Genomic DNA, 10,152 nt, shown 5'->3' on the forward strand with positions numbered 1-10,152 from the left:
ATAAAAAATATATATATATATGTATATATTTTTTTATTAAATTTTAATCTTTCTGTTTATTTTCTCTTTTCAATTTTAACTATTTTCATATATACTCGTAATATTTAAAATGTTATCTCTGCGAATATGGAGCTTTTATAATAATCTGAATATGTCGGTATTGTCTGAATCTGTTAAGAGTAATGACTTCAATATTACTGAAAATATTGTCTCATAATTTTATCTGTCATTTTTGTGTGGAATTATTGACGGAATTATTTCGTGCGAAATATCATGGGTTAAAACGTTCTGATTTTAAATAAAAGAATTATGGAAAAAGATCTCAATATGCGGTTGAAATCAATTTGCAATATCTAATAATGAAACTTTGAGCTCCGATGGAACGCTATTTAATTATCCGAAGCGCTTGACGTCAGCGACGATTGTCAAAAGCCTTTTAGGAGCAAGTCAAAAGTTAAGAGCGCTACTCGGGCATTTAAACTAGCTTAACGTTACCGATTGTTAAGCCGTGGACAACTACTAGAGTTTGTTGCGACTGAAGTCCCTAATCGTCCGGGGCAGCCGTTTGGTTACCGAGATCCGCGATCGATAGCACGTTAAAAGTCCGGCCGATCTACCGCACACATGAGATTAACGAGCGGGAAATGTTAAGCCGGAGATGAATGACATTATTCGTTGCGAGCTGGAGCTTGCGGCTGGGAAAAACTAGCTCGTTATCGAGATTGGAAATCAATGAGAAATCAAACGGTCGACGTGACTTGACCGAGGATGTAGGTTTACATCCCGTAGAGATATAAACATGTATTGCCTTAGCGAAAAAAAAAGTATTACATACAGTTCCAATTGCGATACATAGCACGGTAATCTAATAGATAAGATGTGCATAGAAAAAACGATTTTACTAAAGTATCTAAAAATGTAGCTACACATATAGATCTCAAAATAATATTTTGTTGAACTATTACAATTATTATATAGAACGTTTAAACATAATGAAGAATGCTGCAAAAAGTCTTGCCATTCTAGAAACCAATTTGAGTGTTCTATGTAATTATTTTGATGATCTAACAAAATTATATTTAAATCTATATCTAGCTAAATATTTAGATGTTTTAACAAAAACTGTTATTTTCGTGCGTACAAGTATTTGTAGTATTGTAAATGAAAGATCTTTGTTATAATTAATATGTTCAAAAAATATAGAATTGTCACTTAACATTTTGTTATATTAATCAATAGATGCAAATTGAAAGATTTGATTCAAAGGCAATTTTGTTGAATGATTTTCATTACACAAATGTTAATTAATTAATATTAATATTAAAATAAAAATATAAGAGAAAATATTTAGGTACTCTTATATGTTATTTTACTTTAATTTTATCGTAAACAAAAAAGTTATTTCAATTCGCATTCTGTTATCTTTAGACAGGAAACAATTGGCGATGTTCCACCGGACGGGTGATCCGTGTGCACGATCGACAGGAAAAGGGGATGGTAGGGGTGGGTTAGTCACTGTTACAACGGGTCGGCTTAACATCCGAGGCGCCAATGTTGACTAACTGGGCTAACAACGCAGTGGTATTTGCCACCGGCGTTGCGTCGGTCGGCACGTGGCTCCAGTTGTTCTGCCTATTCGATTAGCCAAGCTTATACTTATTTACGAGCAACGATCGTATTCGTTGCTCGTTTCGAAGATCTCTTTTTTACTATCTCTTTGAGATTTACGAACTATTTTTTAATCATAAAATCTTCATAATGTATAATTTCATGCAGTATCTCGTTATAAATGTCTGCATAACAAATTATTCATTATAACTCATTATAACTGAGATTTATTGTACAATATTAAAAAAAAAAAACAGAAAATATTTTATATCAGAATTCAAAAAGTGAAGGTATGATACAACCAATACAAGATTTTTTACGTCTTCGAATAATTTCATGAATAAATAATCCATATATTTTATACACATACTTATATTTATATATTTATACATAAAATATTTGTATACGTATGTATTTTAGAAATATCTTATAAATACGTACGTAATTGTGTATAAAATATGTGAATTATTTATCATAAAATTATTTGAAGATGTATAAAAGAGCCTTATTGTATCATACCTGAATGTTATAAAATATTTATAAAATATGTACGTATTGTTTGCATATTCATATACACTTATATATAATATTATATAACATTCACATAACTCACTTAGCTTACAAAAAGTTCAAACTATAATTGATGATGTGATTTAGGTCCTTATTCTCTATATAACTTTTGATAACAATATATAATATTGATGTTACATTGACGTTCCGAAGCTTTTTTTATTATGTATATAAAACTTGTACAACGACATGACACCGACACTCGTTAAAAGTTACAGAATAGGAGCCTTCATTACGAGAAACTCGAAAGATAGCAACACCGAGAGATTTGTGACCTAGTGCAGCATTAAAATCAGAACGAAAGCGATGTATTCTAACATAAGTCGTATCGACACCAACCCATTGCGGATTCGATCCGAATGTAGTGCGTCAGTGACGCAACGCGTACATCATGGAACGGCTGCGTGTTCTACGTGCAGCACACGCGGGTCCTTATGCACAAAGTGAATCTCGGATTACCGGTCCCTGGGGCTCCCGGAAACCCTATACTGTCGCTCATAGCTGAAGCGAGACATGACGTAGACGAGGGAGATCGAAGAAGAAAGCGAGAGAGGGGGGGGGAGAAGGAGGGGTGGAAGGAGACGTAGTCAGGGGCTTGATGGATGTCTGGTACCCGCGATTCTCGTGTCGGCCGGCGCACGTCTCGTGGCCGCGCTCTATTAATGGGTCCGTAATAGCCTATTTGTGATCGCTAATAGTCGAAGCCCCGTCTTCTTCACCCTTCGAGCGCGTCACGACCGTATCTCCTTCCTTTTCATCCCTTCACCGCGAGAGATTCCCTCGGGAAATCTAGATGGTACCCTGCAAAATGGATCCGATCTATCGCGTTCGACCCTCTCGGTGATCCTATTCTTTTTCTTCTTACTCTTTCGTGATGACCTCGAAATTACCACGGAAAGACTGTGAAAACTATCGTTCTTGGTAATCTCCCGTAATATGAATCTGATTGAGTATCAGTGTCTGATACAATATATGTATCTAATGTTTAATCAAAGATAAGATTATTATCGATGCATTGCGCGATATTCGAGAAATTTAATAGATTTCACGTTTATTATTTTCAGTACAGTTAAAAAAAAAATCACAGTGAAAAATTAACAGTTCTTTTCCAAAGATTCTGGTACACACCACGGTAAAAGCATTTTCTAAAGAATGATGTGTTGATAACCGACTGATCCATCAAGTCCTACCGTAAATTTCAGCTGTTCTATATATTTAGATAATACGGCTGTGAATAAGATGATAATAGAATAAGAAAGATAGACAGTTAAAACAAAGGAAAGAAAAGAGGAATAAATTATGAATGAACAAAAAGATAGGTGATAGAATGTTGTAAGTTTTATGAGTAAAACTTTTAGTGACTTGTGTGTGAGAGATAAAATAAATTATTTATACAATTTATATAATACGAAAGCTTTCTCAAGTGTTTTCATGTTATATCACCTAGTCTCTTGTCTAATCAGTATAGAAAAAGAGAGAGGAAACAATTATATTATTACTATCATATGTATTGTCTTTTTATGTGATAACTTTATTAAGATTGTTTTTTAAACCGTATATATCAATATACAATTTCAAAAAATAATGCAATAATTGAATAACTATCATATAATTGAATGTAAAGTTCTCATACATCAGATAATGAATTAATAACAATAATAGTTCTGATATTTTTTATAACGTTGCACTTTGTGATTAGGATAGGGAAAGTTGTAGCGCACGCATACATACTTGTTGTTAATATAGAGAGAGAGAACATGTTACGTCGACTAGAATTCAGTTCACGAATAAAGAATAGTTTTATTCAATATATTGATCGCTTCCGGAAGCATTGCGACATTTAATGAATTACAGTATAAGCTCATTTTAGTCACGTGTGTAGCTCACGCCACGGATGCGTCATTTCAAGAATGATTCACACACAGGAAGGAGTAGGAAGAAAAAGCGAAGGAACCCGATTTCCTTCCTTCGCATAAGGAAATCTTTTACACGTCCAACGTAACGCTGGATTTTTCATACAATACTGACGGTGAATGGAGCAGAAGGAGTCGATGTAGCAGGTAGGTCTCGAATGGCCGATCGGTGCAAAGAGGAACCGTCTGAATGGACCTCGCACCGACGCGAATGATCAAAACCTCGTTAGTCCCGGTCTGACTTCCAGGATAATAAATGTGAGAACACGAACTGCCACCCTATCAAAGACACCCATTTCTGCTGCCCGAGATTCTATCGTCCATTATGCTACTCGTGTTACGCGACTTATGGTTCTCTTATTGTAACAGAATCGCTATTATTAAGATCGACAACGGCATTGACTTTTCATCCCATAAAAATTTTATGTTCTTCGCGCTTTCTTCGATGTAACGGAAAGGAAAAAGGATATATCTATTTTGCAAGTTTACAATCAATTGAAAGGCTTGCTGCAACAGTGGGCTAACTCACATTTTATAAAAAAGAAGTAAATAAATTTTAAAGTTAAAATAATGGAAAAAAGTATTAATATTAATGCATGTTCGGCTATTTTCTAGGCTAGCTAACTGTTGCAACAGCAAGTCCCATAACATAGTTGAATTTTAATTTAGCTGTAACACAGATTTGAAAATAATTTTGTTGGACTATCAATATAATTATGTAGAAATTTCAAACATGATTCAAGTGTTACAAAAAGTTTTGACATTCTATTGAGCGTCCTGCATAATCTTTTTTTTTTGATGGTTCAATAAAATTATTTTCAAATCTGCATTTAGGTAAATTTTTAGATACTTCAGCAAAAGTTCTTTCGCATATTTTTCTCATCACTTTAATTTTACACTCCATTTACTCCATTTTTATAAATGTGAATTAATCTACTGTTACAGCAAGCTTCAATTGAAATATTTAAATAATTCAATTTTTAGTCAAAGAGGATCTTAATGTTTAAATATTTCAATGTTAATTTACATTTATATATATGACCAAAAAAAAAAAATATATATATATACTGGACTAATAATATTACATATATAAATTGGCAAGCAATTTCATAATATATATAATGCTATAATAAATATCTTACAAAGACATTGATAAATATGTGATACTACTATTCTTGTTTTGTTTACGATTGTGTTTCAAGACACTGAAAAAGATTTCGGCGTGTGATTTACAAAATTGGACATGTATTTATATAAATTCACACTGAAATATTATATTTAAGCGTTACGATCCGCTTTGATCAAAAATAGGATTATTTATTTTAATTGATTTCTTGTCGAACTAATTTGAATTATAATTGAAATACTAGCATATTTCAATATTTATTATGTAACTTACATTAAAAATAGATTGCAAGAACTATGCAATCGATATTATTTATTTCGAAAAGTCATGTGATCGTGATCTACGAAAAATCGCTGGGCAGGTACGGTACCATCGCCTGTACCTATATTTTGACACCGGGCAGAAATTCGTAGTAAGGCGATGACGCTGAGGTTGGTGACTGTGTGGAATCAATTTCTTATTGGTCGTACGCGATCAGTATCTCATGTCCCGCGAGTATTACGCTGCAGAATTACATGAATGGGCCGTAGGATTGGGCCCTCCGCGGGGTACCGCTTAGAAACTCGCCAATGGCTGGCACAATCAAATTATCTGCAAGCGTATCGGGAGTCAGTGCCTGACAATCTCAACTTGACGCGAGAAACTTATTCATATAATTTTTTTAATTCAGTTAAACCTTACTTTTGTAAAAATATTACAGTTTTATTGCATATTTAGTTACAATAATATATTTAAAGATATAAATAGTATATATAGAAATAATAACTCTTTATTTTTCTCTTTAATTATCACTGATCAACAATTAGCTTTTCTTTTAATATCTCTCAACGATCTTACTTATTTTATATTAGAATTTATTCTTTGTACTACTTTGTGTATCACTTCAATCAATCGAATATCATTAAAAGAGCATCATTAATACAGCAATACAAAAATATATTTTAATTTTATAAATGTGTTGAGGGACACAATGAACATGTGAATAATTTTAATCTTGATAATTTTGATCTTGATTTGAATTTTTCAAAATATCGTATTTTTAACTGTTTGTGGAAAATATTTTCTGTATGGAAGTTGTATTTTCGTAAAACACCTGTACATCTAGAATCATGACGTTGAAAACGCTAGGATGACCGAGATGACCAGCAAAACTGTCTTAGGAAAGAATAGACCGATGCATCCGTAACGAAATCCACTCGAAACCCATAGAGCATCTAAAGTCTACTTTTCTCCCGTGATTCTATCTGAACTCGCATGATCAATCACTATCAATGGCATTCGTTGTCACTCCGGGTAGTATTCGCTGAACAAGACGGTGGGTGGACATTCCGAATACAATACTTGTAATGGAATTCATCGTGTCGATGGAGTCAATCGAATTTACATTACGGCTGGATCGTACGGTAGTCATATGATGAAAGTAAATCTCGCGAGATGTACGATTGGAAGATTATCGAATGAAAGTCGACGTTTGAATCGGTTGATATCGAAATGCACGTTTAATCTTCCGATAGAATTACTTTTATCATACATATAGTATGTAATAAAACATGATTATTTTATATTAATTATATTATATATATGATTATCGCATAATATTACATGGAAAGAACGATTTTGCTAAAGTATTTAAAAATTTAGTTAGGTACAGATCTAAAAATTTTCTTGGACTATTACAAAATAATTACATAGGATGCTTATATAAGCACGATGAGCAATGTTGCATAAAGTTTTGACATTTTGACAAAGTCTGTTCAAAGTAATTATTATAGTAATTATTATAATAGTCCAATAAAATTCAGATTTGTATCTAGCTATACAAATACTACAAAACCATTTTTTTTCTGTGTATTTTTATATCATTTATAATTGTCAGTTAATCAAAGAAAAATTTATATAGGTACAATTTGAAAAATGTCACATGTTCTAATCTAAAACTTTTTTAACGATGCTATAATTTAAATGATTATATATAATCAATGACACGTACTTAACGTAGCACGAGGTATACGTATCCTATTAAAACCGGAAGACACTTATCATTCTCACTAACCCCAAGGCGCACGTGACCCCGTCGGGTACGGTGAGGTGGGTAATTCATTGACTTGGTAACTCGGTGACTTTCACCGGTGATTTACGCGAAAGCTTCATAAGCGGCTTGCCTCAGTTTCAAATTCCGTTCTCTCCTCGTCAATGAGCCCTGCATCGCGCGAGCGCAACAAGGAGAGTCCTCGTCGCGGAGGGAGTCTTCGTCGGGACGGAAAAGAGACGGACAAATTCTGGGCAAAGGACATAACGCTGTTGGGGCAAAAGAGAAAAGGAAATGAGAAGAAAAGAGATAAAAGACGGGGATAAAGGGGGAAACGATGGGGCAGAACGTAGCAAAGGTTATTTGCACCGAGTTGTCTTTTTTCAGTGCTTTTTGTTCGAACAGTTTGTCGAACGGCTCAGCCGGCTGATCTTCGGGATGATGAGCATGAACTACATTCTATATAAAATCCGGGAGCGTTTCAAACGCCGAAGCACGAATGCGCTTTCGCGCGCATCGATCGTTTAACGAGAGTCGTCCTTAAGCGTCTGTCCAAGAAGAGATTTCGGGAATGACTTTGGCGCCCGCAGAAAGGGGATGACCTCCCGAATATCCAAGGCTGATCTCTTCTACCGAAGACAGAAGTCTTCTTGGATTGAGCATTGAGGTCATAATTCGCGATTTAGTTTTGTTTTCGAGAGATCGTTACTTTGTTTAATTCACAATATTCCGATTTGCATGTATAAACTTTTTTAAACACATACTTCCACTTCTTTCTATTATTGCTTCAAATTAAACATATGTAATTTATATATTTATTTATATCGATCTATAGATCGACATAGATAAATGAATAAATCAGAGTTGAGTTTTTAAATTATTACATTATGTAATCATTTAAAAACTCCTGAAGCAAATTTTGATCCATTTTAATGAAGCAATATATATAGTGTATAACAATTTTTAATTAGTTTAAATAACAAATAATCTTAATTTATAACTAAGTATAATGTATGTATTGTGTTTCAGTATATACGCCTTTGAAAATATTTGTTCTGCAAATCTACCGACAGAATTCACGACAGCAGTCACGAATGGAATTCAATGGGAATAATCCGCAGCTGCGGGCATTTGTCTCGTTCAGTGACGAGGATAATAATCTTTAAGTGCCGTCTTACATTAATTGAAATCAGCGTAGCGAGTGCACAAGATAACAGAGGTGCGAATGTCTGTCTGTTTTGGCGTTACGAGCGGGATAAGCTACAGTGAATATAAATAGGAAGCAAGCCAATTTTAGTTAAGTAATGATGATAGTTATTTGCTAAAATTGTAATGTGCAGTGTCTAAAAGAAAATTTTACATTCACGTGAATCTTAATTGCCGCAAATGTTATATTCATAAAATTTCACAGATAAAAAACGTCGATAGAATTGCCGTCGGTTAATTAATTAATCGTGTCAAACTGGGATCGGTGATTCTTACTTTAATGCCGTGTAATACCTGTAATACCACTATCGATTTGATGCAGATCTCTTAATGCCACCAGAGTAGATTACGGTTCAAAAACTGCGAGCGTTTTATGCGCCTTATCGCGCAATTTGAGCTAAAACCAGCAATAAATCTGTAATCTTTCTGTACATATTATCCTATTGTTTGCAAAAATTGTCGGCGTTTGATTAAACAATAATTTTGATAAATAAAAATTATTCCTTTTTTCGTTTATACTATTAGCTAAAGAAAGTTATAACCTGCTTATATATATATATATATATTTATTATCAATAATTAAATTGATATTTATATTAAAATTTCAACAATATTAATTGTTCGTACCAGACAAACAAATGAACTCAAACGTTTCTACTTCTAAGTAATATATAAGATAGAAGGCTAAGACAAACAATTTTTTCTACCAATTCCTAGTTGTAATCCACCTAACCATAATAAAAACACATATGAATACATGATTTATGTGTACCTATGTCGTCTTATGTCTACTTATGTTCAGTCTTCCCCATTCGCATCTTTTCGGCGAAATTCAAGAGAACAGACCAAACACCATTCTGCGGTGAACTACTCTCAGCACACGACACTATTTACATTAGCCGACCGGCGCCACGTGCATCCGGAATCGCTAATTCCCACGAGTTGCAAGCGAGAGATACAGAGAGGAAGAGCGAGATGGCAGTGTCTCGCCGATATTTCACTTGATGTCTGTCAAAACGGACGTGTCGTGCGAGATCCATCCGTCTCATCCCGTCGTCGCTGTGAAATCAGTGGCACCGCAGATGCGAGAATCGGCGATCGCGGCGCCTAATAGCAACGTCTCGTACGGTAGTCCCGATCCGTCAATGAGGAAAATTGGCGTAAGAGCGCATGAATGGGCCCCGGCGCTGAATAAAGTGGCCGCGCGTTAGTATAGGTTTATGGAAGCAAGCCGGTTTTAGCTACGCTAATAGCATAGTAATGCTGGCTGATCTTTTCGAAATCCCGTAAGAGCATTAACCGCTCGCACGTGAGCAAGTTAAATTGCTATGTTGCGGGTATACCGCGGGTATGTAGCTATCACCTGGGCTACAGAGCGCGTCAAAAGAAAAGGTAGAGGATCGTCGATGGATCGGGGGACGAGAGACCCATCGTCGAGGGAGAAAAATTATTCGCGCTGACATCTGAAACGGTAATGAGATTAGGCATTGAAAATCTAAAAGGATGCAAAAGGACGCTAAGGATCTAACTCGAGCGTTACGGAGTCACGAGAATTATTATCGCGCGTGCTATTAGATTTTGAAATAGGCTATAACGTGATTTTCGATAATGTGCTAATAAGGCGTGATCTATTCTCCGTCGGTGTGTTTACTACCACGGTGAGCAATCGCGGAAATTATCGCGTGTGATTACTATATCTT

At 34.8% G+C, this 10,152-nt stretch overlaps 1 long non-coding RNA gene across 1 annotated transcript in view; it reads right to left on the minus strand.

The window, feature by feature from the left end:
* Positions 1–10,152, minus strand: part of LOC147910418 (uncharacterized) — a 59,469-nt gene that overhangs the window by 25,665 nt on the left and 23,652 nt on the right. The gene's annotated exons all lie outside the window — the stretch shown is intronic.

The sequence above is a fragment of the Acromyrmex echinatior genome, chromosome 2 (genome assembly GCF_024713525.1).
Source record: "Acromyrmex echinatior isolate Ae372 chromosome 2, ASM2471352v2, whole genome shotgun sequence".
NCBI lineage: Eukaryota > Metazoa > Arthropoda > Insecta > Hymenoptera > Formicidae > Acromyrmex > Acromyrmex echinatior.